Source organism: Phyllobates terribilis, unplaced genomic scaffold (assembly GCF_046119375.1).
Source record: "Phyllobates terribilis strain yellow unplaced genomic scaffold, ASM4611937v1 Scaffold_1__5_contigs__length_1240528914, whole genome shotgun sequence".
Taxonomy (NCBI): Eukaryota; Metazoa; Chordata; class Amphibia; order Anura; family Dendrobatidae; genus Phyllobates; species Phyllobates terribilis.
This window is the reverse complement of record NW_027362761.1, coordinates 910,736,010-910,746,790: the sequence shown is the minus strand read 5'-3', so window position 1 is coordinate 910,746,790 and position 10,781 is coordinate 910,736,010. Positions and strand designations below refer to the sequence as shown.

Here is a 10,781-nt window from a genome sequence, read left to right as displayed (position 1 = left end):
AGCAAGTGCGCCAAGTGGTTGAGACCACTCTGCAAGACACTCGTGAGGAGAATGATGATCTCCGGGGAAAGACCCTAGATCTGGAAGCTCAGGTGAAGGAGCTACAGATGTCCTGTGATACTCTCCAGAAGGCGGAGACGTACCTTAAGGAAACAGTCAGCAAGATGGAAGCTGAGCGACAGAGGATGGAGGAGTCCATCGGAAAAGCCACAGACCAGGGCCAGGAGTTGACCGCTGGTGATGGGAGGTATGAAGCAGATACCTCCTCGAGTGATGTGGGCTCGGAGGGTTCGGAGGATGTCGAAGCCGAGATCAAGCAGCTCAAGGAGTTGCTACAAACCCAGTGTACGCAAGAGAAGCATGAGAGACTGGCTACTGAGAGCCGAGTGGGCGCATTGGAGACGGAGAGGTCTGAGAGAGCTCTGCTGCTGGAAGAGCAGTTGAAGCAGGAAGAGCTTCAGAGATGGGCCGCTGAGAGGCGAGTGGTGGAGCTAGAGGAAGAAGTTTCCGGGCTCAAAAGTCGCCTGACAAAGTATCACTCAGTGAACGAGGTCTTCTTGGAGAAGGAAAAGGGCGAACACGTTGCACTCACTCCCTTATACCATGAGAAGGTGGACCTGAGGAGAGCTAAGAGAGTGTTAACCACAGATAAATATGAGATGGAAGTGATCAAGACGAAAATTTGTGAATTTGTAGCTGTGAGTCAGCTCAGGGGAAGCATACAGGGTGAAGAAGCTGGAGGTCAGTTGCCCCTGAAACCTGAGCTGGTTGATCGTCTGGAAACCACTGGTGAGACCGAAACATCTCGGTACAAGTGCCTTGTAGATGTACCCGAGGATTTGAGGGAAGAATGCACCAGAGAGTCCGTGCATGAGGAGTTTAAGAAGGCCGTGGGAGCCTGTAAGGTGTACCTGACCTCAGAAGCTAAACAGCTGGTGGTCCTGTCCACGACCGAAGTCACAGTGAAGAGGGTGGCTATCCTTAGTGACATGCACTGGCGATGTATTCGCACGAAGCGGTTTCTCCGGTTGAAGACGGAACAAGCCGTTAGACAACTGGAGTTAATGAGGAAAGCTCACAGTATGCGTGAAGAGGTCATCCGGGTGCCTCATGTTCTGGTGAGGAAGCTTGTTGGGAGAAATGGTCGAGCCATGCAGGTGATGGTCAAGAAGTCTGGTGTGGTGAAAGTAAGCAGTCCACGTGATCGTCAGGACTGGATACCAGACGAAGACGGCAAGGTATCATTCTCCGCTGTAGGAACAGAAGAAAGCCTGGGATATATGCGCATGCTGTTGGAGTACCAAGTGACCTACCTGTGAGAGGTAGAACAGTTGAATCTCGCTAGACTGCGAGTGGATAGACAGCATCATCTGAGTAGCAGAAGATGGCAGCCGTCTAGAAATTATGAGACCAGACAGAGAAAGGGCCCCCTAAATAACAGAACAGCTATAGCTGGAGTTTGGGACCTTTCAAGATGTCCTGAGAGTAGTGGGCGTGGGTTTAGAGGTAGTGAGACCTCCAGTAACTCAGGTTTGAGCAGCCCATACAAACGACCCAATAGAGGACGGGACAGTACGGAGTCGAAGCGGACCTTAGATACCAGGGCATGTGAGTCACACCACTGTATGACTGACCGCTGGGAGCGGGGGAGACCTGACAAGGTTACGACTGACTGCTGGGAGCGGGGGAGACCTGACAAGGTTACGACTGACCGCTAGGAGCGGGGGAGACCTGACAAGGTTACAACTGACCGCTGGGAGCGAGGTAGCTCTGACAAGGTTACGACCCGGAAAGCTGACCTGACGAAGTCAGTGACAGTGACAAATGGTAGGTCCCTAAGGAATGGGCTAATGTCGTTGACTAATGTTCCAGGGCATGAGTAGCACAATTGTAAAGTACATGGTCTCTATGTGAACTGGGGGTTATAATGTCATTGTGTATATTATGTGTTCAACCCCACAAGTTTGAACAGAGCTGGGGGTTATAGTGATTGTGTATATTATGTGTTCAACCCCACAAGTTTGAACAGAGGGGGGATATGTAATGCAGCGACTTGCTGGCATTACGGTAATGGTCCAGGATGTGTTTTACCTGACCATGTACCTTCCCCCTCAGGTGACTGGTCACATGACTGTGACATAGCACAGGTCCTGCGCGCACAGAATGTCTGTCTGATCACATGACTGTGACATCAGCAAGGTCCTGTCAGTATGTGTGTGTGTGCACGGGATGCATATATAAACCCTGCTTGATGGGAGACAGGTGTGTTCTGTGAGAGAGGCGTAAGGCCTGTTCCCGTGTGTGTGGGACACCGACCGTGTGAGGCCTAGTGAGGCAGAGTGAAGCCTGGTGCCTGAAAGGTCGAGTCTGGATCCTGTGTGGATGCTAGTGGCCTTGGAAGGCAGAGGTTTGAGGAAGAGTCCTGAAAGATATCTCCTACCTAACCTATGGATCGGTGATAAATTGTTTTCATCAAAGAACCCCTGTAATGTAACATACCGTAATTGTACATCCCAGTTATAGTATGTGCACAGTAGATGTGCAAGAGCCGCCTGTGTTTTACAGGCGACGCTCCACTATAACAGAGGTAACGGCTAACAGGTATGTGCATATGGCTGTAGGGTGGGCCCTTAGACACCCCAGTCCGACCCTGGCTGTAGCTGTGGGTGAGCTGCTGCTTCTCCACACCCTGACACCCCAGAAATAAACAGTGTCCCAGTCCATCAATGTTGTGCTGTGTACAATGCAGGGTACTCACTTTCAGGCAGGAGGCCTCCACAGCATTCACGTCCTTTGGTCCAGGATCAGCCACACACACATCAGGAAACACTTGGTTTGTTATAACAAATTCAACTTTACTGGACAGTTCAGATACAACAGTCTTTAAAACGCGGTTTCGGGCACAGCACCCTCCAGCTTCATTTTCATCAATACAGTACATTTCAAGCCTCTGCTTACATTCAGCTCAGATTATCCCTACACTTGATCCTCCTGTCAGCCCCAGGGATTTCCCATCCGGCCCCACAGCACTTTCGAGATCTGGTGTGTTTCCGTCACGTGGATCCCCGTCCGGCTTCCTCTGTATGCTCAGTGCCAAGTTTGAGCCATAGGTCCCAGACATTACAGAAAGTTACACAGGAAATTTAGTATGACCTCATGCTGTTGGAACTAAATGTACTCCACATGCCTCCAGCCCACTGAACACTGAACCTGAACTTCACATGAACCTCTCACTAACTTAGACTAACTAAACCAGGAAATGATTCCCCTACTTGCTTGACCTTACTCCTCCCATGCGGAGCTGGTCCCAAAATTTAACTGTATCTGTTCCTTCAGTCTGTTGCTGATACTATCTAACCTGTCACCTTCATTCCAGCACACAGCTCGCATTACTTTCCTATATTAACACCGTTCTATCAATACTTATACTATACCTATCACTTATACACTAATAGACCCACCACTTCCTATCTGCCCTGAGCTGATTGTCAGCCCCCCATCCGGCCCCACAGCACTCTCGAGATGTGTGTGTTTCCCTCACATGGATCCCCGTCTGGCTTAGGCATTACCAATATGACTCGCCCCCTGGGCCGTGGGGCACCCGGAATCGGGCTTCTGCGCGATGCTGGGGGTAGTAGTGGCAACCCGATCCCGTGGCTCAAGGTGGTCAGACCAAGTGCTGTGGCAGTCTATTTATAGATTTGGGAATGTCCACTACGCCACCCGTGGATTGCGGTCAGAGATAACCGCCGCTGCGAGGCAGACCACTGAGGCTGGTGTTGGTGTGCAGCACAGGGGTTGGACAACTCCCCACGGGAAGAGTGTAGCCTCAGGGCAGTGTAGGTGAATGCTGGGGGTGATAGTGCAGGCCGCAATAGTAAGAGTTCAGAGTCCGCTTCAAACAGTCCTGGGTCTTTATTGCAGATGTTATTACTGACCCAACAGGAGTACCGGTTAGGAGTGGGCCTGGGTATCTGAGAGCATTCGGGCGAGCCCCACTGGTCAGGGTGAGTGTGTAGGCCTACCGTTCTCTCTCTATGCTCTTGCTGACTATCCCCCTTTTCGTGGTGTAATAGCCCACGTCCCTGAGCTGGCCGTGTACTTTGCCTGTATGGCTTGCATCTCGGGCCTTGGGTACCTTTTGCTTCTCCTCGCTGTACTGGTCCCTCTGTGTGGCGGAGCCTCCAGGCTTCTTAGGCCAAGGGACCTGAAATCCCTCGCGGGTTGGTTCTCTGTTGCTGGGCTTGACACCCTGACAGCCTCGGACCCCAATGTCCGGTTGTGTGCTTCTCTCAGCCAGGACCGGCTCTCGTCGCCTCTGTCCCTGGCTCGCAGTCTCTCCTCTGCCCCACGGACTCCTCAGCTGCTGCTGACCTGTCCCTCTTCTCTGAGAACCCTTCTGGACACTTCAGAAGTGGGTTCTGGTCTCTCTAACCCTGCCCCAGTTCCAGCTTTTATAGGGGCAGCCTGCTCCCCCTACTGGCCTGGGACAGGAGGTGCTGCATGCTAATGGTCCCTGACCAGGGAACCTCCCTCCTGCTCTTAGACACAGCCTTTAATATTTGTGGCATCCAGGCCTGGGGTGACACAAATACACTACCCAAACAGCAGCATCAGTACTTATAACACTCTATGCATTTTATATTTTACATTATACAACCACATATTAATATTCACACTACAATTGTTGCCTTCAGGGGAAGGTATATGACAGTCCCTGTCACACTCTTACAATATCATCAAAAGATTCAGAGATTCTGGAGAACTCCATGTGCACAAGGGACAAGGCCAATGGTCAATATTAGATGCTCGTAATCTACGTGCTAGTGCATTAAAAAATAGGCGTGATTCGGTCATGCAATTCAATGCATGGGCTCAGGTATAGAAATCATTGTCTGTGAACACAGTTCACTGTGCAATCCACAAATGCAAATTAGACCTCTGTCATGCAAAGAAGAAGCTATAGAGCAACACAATCCAAAAACGCTGCCGTCTTCTCTGGGTCAAAGCTCATTTAAAGCGGACTGAGGCAAAATGTAAATCTGGTCTTTGGTCAGATAAATCAAAATTTGAAATTTTATGGAGCCCATGGACGCAGAGTCCTGTGGACACAGAAGAAGAGCTTGTTCAAAAGTTGGCATATCTCGAAGAAAGGGGTTGCATTAGTGCCTATGGCTTGGGCAGCTTAATCATCCTGAAAGGCACTATTAATGTTCAACATTGTTCAGGAAAGGCCTTGTATATTTCAGTAAGACAACATACTGCATCCATCTCAATAGCATGAATAAGAGTTAAGGTGATGAACTGGCTTCCTGAGTCCAGACCTTTCACCAATAGAAAACATTTGGCATATTATGAAATGAAAAATCCAGCAAAGAAGAACATCCCGAAACTCCAGCAGTTGGTCTCCTCACAGCCCAGATGTTTACAGACTGTTATAAAAATAATAATCAATAATAATTGTAATCATATAGTGGCAACAAATTCTGTAGCACTTTAAAACGAACCTTTCAGCAGGACTTTGCTAAGTAAACTACAGGCAGTATCATGGTGGAGCTGCTGCACTGATTAATATGATGCCTGAGGTGAATAAATCCGTCTTGTGGTTCTTGTGTAATCAGTGTTTGCAGTTTTGAGTTAATAATATGCCTGTGTTCCGGGGGGGGGTGTAGGTAGGGTCTTATCCTGGTGCTCTAGGCCAGATCAGCAAGAAAAGATCTGCCCTCAGGCCCACCCCTGTCTCTCTGTCTGGCTGTCTCTGTGTCTGTCTCTATGATGAGGAACACACTTGTGCTTCGGGGCGGCCTGTGGGCAGGTTTTATCTTGCTGATCTGGCCTAGAGCACCAAGGAAAGACCTTGCCTACAGTCCCTCCCCAGAGCACGGGCATATCATTAACTCAAAACTGCAAACATTTATTACACAAGAACTAGAAGACAGGTTTCTTCACCTCAGGTATATTAATCAGGGCAGCAGCCTCAACATGACACTGTTCTGTAGTTTACTTAGCAAAATCTTGCTGACAGATTCACTTTAAAATGAAAAAGAAGAGGGGATACTACATAATGGTACACATGTCCCTGTCACAACTTTTTTGAAATGTGTTGCTGACATCAATTTCTAAATCAGTTATTTTTTTTCAAATAAAATGAAAAAATATCAAACTTTCAACTTCTGATATGTTCCCTATGTTCTGTTGTGAATAAAATATGTAAATAAGAGATTTCCAAATCATTGCATTCTTCTTTTCTCTCAATTTTACACAGCGTGCCAACTTTTTGGGTATTAGTGTTGTAGTTTGCACATACACAGAATTTAGAGTTAAATATTACCTGCTAATAAATAAAAGATCATACGGTAATGGTACAGCCAAATACTGCATACAGCTACCATGGCATCTTTTCCTCAAGACTCCACCACAAGCATGACTGTATGAAGTAAACAAGGTAAGAAATATGATTATCATAAGATTTGTTATGTCTTAGGTATTTATTTTACCTGTATGCATGATAACCACACTATAGCGGGTAAGAACTTTTAATTATACATTTGTCCACAGTAAATTTGTTACTTGAATACATACTACATTCTCTGTTCCTCAAGATAAGCTCTTCTACTATGAAGACAGCTCCTCCTTCTGATAAACCAAATTTTGGACTATAAGAAGATTCATGGGAACATCTTCTACTTGAAAGACAGGAAGAGACACGCTCCCAATAAGAGATGCCTTGTCCTTAAAAGGGATATAAAGGCTTCAACATTGCTCAAGTGATTTCATGCCAAGCATCCTCTTTCTTCTGTTACAGACTATTCTGGGAGGGGCCCTAAAATGGGAGTACTGCTACTCCCATGCTCTCATGTATCCACGAAAGCGCTGGGTCTGACCCCCTTACTTATAGCCACCTCCCTTTGCTGTAGTCCTGGGTTTTCAGGTAACCAAGTGAAATACTCGGGCATCATCACTCTATGCCTTTAAGGCCAGTTATGGCATAGGTCTGTTGCTAAGGTAATAAATAGCATTGTCCACTGTTGCCTTAACATTATCAGGAATTTGCTTCTCCTTCTTTTGGTTTAGCTCCAACCAGGTTTCTGTCATCTGCTCAGCTTCTCCTGACTTCCATACTACATCAAGAATCAAGCTTCTTTTTTGCGCATTCACACCATCCTCTCAGCAAGTTACCAACTTCTCACAACTGTTCTTGGACCTGATCACACCTAGCCTCTGTAATCAAGGTAATGTATCTCTTCAAGTGACTCTCCAATTTAGCTATACTACACTTCTATCCTCTGGTAAACCGTATCCTTGCTACAAGTTCTAGTTTACATACATTGCTGCTATTTACCATTTTCCCTCGTGGAAGATACAAGACTGCATTTACTTCTGTTATACCTGTGATTAACCTTTGCACTGCTGGAAGACACCAGTCTGCATGTTTGTGATTGAGTGTAACCCTGCTGGAAGATACTAGTTTCCTATAAAGTCACTGTTCCAATGTGTATCCGCATACCTGGCTCTTCTTCATACTGTATGTTCTACACTATCTGCTCTTTTTTGTCTGCCATCCTGCTTAGCCAGCTGTACTGGTGCTCGCTGATCCACGTGTCATCTGTCACTCAAGATCTGTTCTGCTGCAATATTGCCTCTGATGCATGTTGCTTACCCATAACTATAGCTTATAGAATCCACCTTAACAAAAGTATTCACACATGTTTTCTATTGGTTAAGTGAAAAATAAATGTGTCAGGTAATATTTAACCATAAACTAAATAATGTAATTATTTTTTAAACATCCCCAAAAATGTAACTTACTATTTATTACCCAAGTGCTTCCTCTAATAAGGAACTGTCAACATTCCCAGTGATTGGCAACGCAGATTTATTTTAGCATTGTCTTTCAGTGGCAATAAGCATGTGGATTTCCTGCCATTTGCACCTATTTAAATTGTCTATATTCATTTGCTACAGTGAATAACTCGCAGGCCACTCTGAACAGGAAGGTGTACACAAGTAATTACTTTGTTTCTGTATCCCCTTTCTTGTAAGCCAGTCAGCAACATAAAACTTAATAGTCACACAAAGCAAAGACATCATTAGTGAGTGTGGGGTGATTGCTAGAGAATATTTTATTTGGCTGAAGGCGGGGGAACACATTGGGTCATAAAACGTCTCCTTTCCTATATGCATTGTTTCATTTGTTTCATCATTTGCTTATTTGTTGAGGTTTTTCCCCTATTTGTCTATAGGGCTTTTTGAAGCAGAGTTCAGGCGGCGGTCATTCACAGATTGCCAGTGAGGGTTAGTTGAGAAAATTAGAAAGACCACTACACTAAACATAAAAAGGCAGTAAGAAATGTGCATGTATTGTCAAAAGTGCGCTAGACAGATAACAGCTGTTTGGTTATTTAGCATTTGGGAGGGTTTTGTAGGTTTTTATCCACTAAGGACAAACATTCGGTTTCATTTTGTGTACTGTTGTTTGTATATTTTATATATTTCTTTTGTTTCCAAGGAAGCTGGAAGAGTTATAATAAACTTGTAAAGGTTTTGTCTCCTCGAGACAACTCATATATAAATTGGTATCCTCAATCCTGTGACCCCAAAATACACTAATAAGGCTTATGAAAATTAGTTTTTGATCATCATTATTTTTGTGGATTATTATTTCCTACATACAGTTAGGTCCAGAAATATTTGGACAGTGACCGAATCTTCGTGATTTGGGCTCTGCAGGCCACTATTTTGGATTTAATATGAAACAACTGAGATGCAATTGAAGTGTAGACTTTCAGGTCTCATTAAAGGGGTTGAACTAAAATATCCTGCAAAACATTTAGGAATTGTAACTATTTTTCTATAAAGCCCCTTCAATTCAGGGGCTCAAAAGTAATTGGGCAAATGAACTTCACCATAGATAAAATGCAAATCTTTAATACTTTGTAGAGAATCCTTTACAGGCAATGACTGCCTGAAGTCTGAAAGCCATGAATATTACCAAACGCTGGGTTTCCTCCTTTGTGATGTTTTGCCAGGCCTTTACTGCAGATGACTTCAATTGCTTGTGGGTCTTTCTGCCTTAAGTTTTGTCATAAGTATGTGAAATACATGTTCAATAGGGTTCAGATCTGGTGATTGACTTGGCTATTGAAGAATATTCCACTTCTTTGTCTTAAAAAATTCCTGGGTAGCTTTTGCAGTATGTTTTGGGTCATTGTTCATCTGTACTGTGAAGCACCATCCAACCAACCTTGCTGCATTTGGATGAATCTGAGAAAAAAAGTATAGATCTGTACACTTCATAATTCATCCGGCTGCTTCTGTTTTCAGTTACATCATCAATAAACACTAGTGACCCAGTGCCATTGGAAGCCATACATGCCCAGGCCTTCACACTGCCTCCACTATGTATTACAGAGGATGTGGCGTGCTTTGGATCATGAGCCGATGAGCCATTCCAAGAAGTCTCCATATGTTCTTCTTCCCATCATTCTGGTACAGGTTGATCTTAGTTTCATTTGTCCAAAGAGTGATTTTCCAAAACTGTGCTGGCTTCTTTAGATGTTTTCCGGCAAAGTCTAATCTGGCCTTTCTAATTTTAAGGCTGATTAATGGTTTGCACCTTGTGGTGAACCCTCTACATTTGGTCTCATGAAGTCTTATCTTTATGGCAGACTTAAATACTGAAACACCTACTTTCTGGAGAGGTTCAATTCACTTGGGTGGATGTTGTGAAGGGGTTTTTCTTCACCATAGAAAGGATTTATTCTTATTTTTCAGCCTAATGATAGTCTGCTTCTCTTCCATTGAGACCTCCTTTACGTGCATGTTGTAGATTCACATCAACAGCTTCCAAATGGAAATGCCACACCTGGAATCAGCTCCAGACCTTTTACCTGCTTAATTGACAATAGATTAATGAGGAAATAGCCCATGAAGCCCATTAATGAGCTTTTTAGATAATTGTTCAATTTGGTTCCCTTAAAAAGAGGCATCTAAATATTAGAGGGCAGTAATTCCTAAACCCTTACTCCAATTAGAATGTGAATACCCTAAAATTAAAGATGTGAGTCTGCACTTTAAGCCCACATTGATTATATAACGGTATCTTGAATATATTTTGGTAAACAGCTGAAATGCCAAAACTTCTGGCACTTTCCAGATTTTTCTGGACCTAAGTGTATCTGACATCTGATCTCTATTAACTGTTCTAAAGGAGAAATATTTAAGGTTGTCAGTATATCAGAACTTGTCGGACCAGACTACCATCTAATCTGTATGGGAATGTCTCAACTTTCCATCGATGGCAGATGTCAGGCAAAACCTGGATTGACATCATGGATTTTACCATGACTAATTGTTTTCTTTTCTCAGGATATAAGTAGAGATGAGCGTTGTTCTACTCGAACTGTTCGCCAATCTCAAATTCGAGCTGTTTTGGGCGGTGTTCGAGCCGTTCGGCGAACACGAACAATTTGAGAAAAATTCGGCTGTTCGAGGTTATGTTCGATAACTGTTCGTGCACCAAAATCATAACTGGATTTTTTCTCAGTAATGATGAAAATTAATGTTAATACGCAGTTTGAGTGTACAGCGGGGTGGGGGGAGGGGCAGGGGATGGATCTCTGCAGGAACAATGAAGATCTCCATTTTTTTTTCTCTTTCCCGCATTTACAGTGGGGAGGTGCAATCTGTCAGCCTATCAGCAGCGCACACACGGAGCGAAGTGCTTTTTTTCACACAAGCAAGGGCATGTGTCATTGGCAGTGTATGTCACATGTCCTTGC

The 10,781-nt window shown here is 44.6% G+C and overlaps 1 long non-coding RNA gene across 2 annotated transcripts in view; it reads left to right on the top strand.

Moving 5' to 3' along the window:
* The first annotated feature begins 6,864 nt into the window (after positions 1-6,864).
* LOC141171944 (uncharacterized) overlaps positions 6,865-10,781 on the top strand; it is a 116,773-nt gene continuing 112,856 nt past the window's right edge. The window contains exons 1-2 of one of the 2 annotated variants that reach the window (XR_012252394.1): positions 6,865-6,931; positions 7,075-7,232. This is a non-coding gene — a long non-coding RNA (uncharacterized lncRNA). Of the gene's footprint in view, positions 6,993-7,074; positions 7,233-10,781 lie in introns of both variants that reach the window. The other variant, XR_012252393.1, reaches the window with a different exon arrangement.